The sequence below is a fragment of the Crocodylus porosus genome, unplaced genomic scaffold (genome assembly GCF_001723895.1).
Source record: "Crocodylus porosus isolate Cpor-Errol unplaced genomic scaffold, CroPor_comp1, whole genome shotgun sequence".
In the NCBI taxonomy this organism is placed as follows: domain Eukaryota; kingdom Metazoa; phylum Chordata; order Crocodylia; family Crocodylidae; genus Crocodylus; species Crocodylus porosus.
The window spans coordinates 44891565-44892700 of record NW_017728950.1 but is presented as its reverse complement, the minus strand read 5'-3'; the positions used below and the strand labels follow the sequence as shown (position 1 = coordinate 44892700).

At 61.0% G+C, this 1136-nt stretch overlaps 1 protein-coding gene across 3 annotated transcripts in view; it reads right to left on the bottom strand.

Annotated features, from left to right (window-relative positions):
* Window positions 1-692, bottom strand: part of SEMA6A (semaphorin 6A) — a 146887-nt gene extending 146195 nt beyond the window's left edge. For 2 of the 3 annotated variants that reach the window (XM_019554919.1, XM_019554920.1), the window contains exon 1: window positions 147-691. The gene's annotated coding sequence lies outside the window, so the exon portion shown is untranslated. Of the gene's footprint in view, window positions 1-146 lie in introns of all 3 variants that reach the window. The other variant, XM_019554918.1, reaches the window with a different exon arrangement.
* Window positions 693-1136: the final 444 nt, after the last annotated feature.

Genomic DNA, 1136 nt, shown 5'->3' with positions numbered 1-1136 from the left:
CCCCGCGCGTGCAACAAAGCCGCTCCTCGCTCGCCGCCCGCCCATCCGCGGCAGCCGGCAGCAGGCAGGCAGGCAGGGCAGGGCGCCCCCAGCCTCCGTCCCGCCGCCCCGGCCCTCCCGCAGCCGCGCCCGGGGCGGTACCGTACCTTTTCCCGGCGCATGTATCTAGCGGCAGCCCGAGGACAGACCTAGCTGCGGGAGTGTCCCATTTAGTAATCCATGCCCGGGGACCGCTCGGGGGACACCGCAGCCGCGCTCGCCGGTGCAATCCTTTGTCATTCCTACATGGGGGCTCCTCGGGGCAAGGCACGGGGCGGGGGCACAGAGCTGCCACAGTCCGAGCTGCCTACTTTCTGCAGCGCCGAAGCAGCGTGCTCATTTCCAGGGGGCGGGGAGAAAAAAAAAAGCAATAATAATTGTAATAATAATAATAAAAAAAAGGTTCGGCAACTCCTCTGCAAACCCAAATTCCACCAGGCTTCCACTCCGGTAAGTCCCCCTCAGTCGCGCCCTGGGAGGCAAGTCATGTCAGGCTGCCCCGATGCTGGAGGCGGCTCCAGGGAAAGTCGTGGGAAGCGCAGCTGCTCCTCGCCCCAGAGCTGCTGGTCATTGAGCTGGGCTCGGGAGAGGACTTGGGAGCAAAGCTCTCGCCTGGTGCCTGCCTCCCTCCCCACTGCCGGGCTCCCAACTCGGCTGTCACTGGAAAGCGGCTCGGCGGCGGGGCGGAGCCAAATCCCGGACTGGATCGCGGCACCGCTGCCTTCCCCGCTCCCCGCCGGCTGCACGCAGCAAGGCCCGGCCCCGCGTGTGCGCGGGACTAGGAGTGCGGGCTGGGGCAAGGGGGGGGCGCGAGTGCGTCACACGTGCAAGCAAGGACATAAGAGAAGTGGGGAGCCGGGGGGATAGTGCGCGACCTGCCTTACCCCCCCCCCCCAATCTTGTGCCATGCAACATGTATGCAATCGGGACTGAAACAAGGACGAGAGAAGTCTGGCTTGATCCTTGACTTACACAGATATAGATCTCGATCTCTATAGATATACGTATAGATTTCTATAGCTATATAGATATCTATAGAGAGATGTATTATATATAGATACGTAGATATCTATAGTTAGATAGATGTATTCTACATA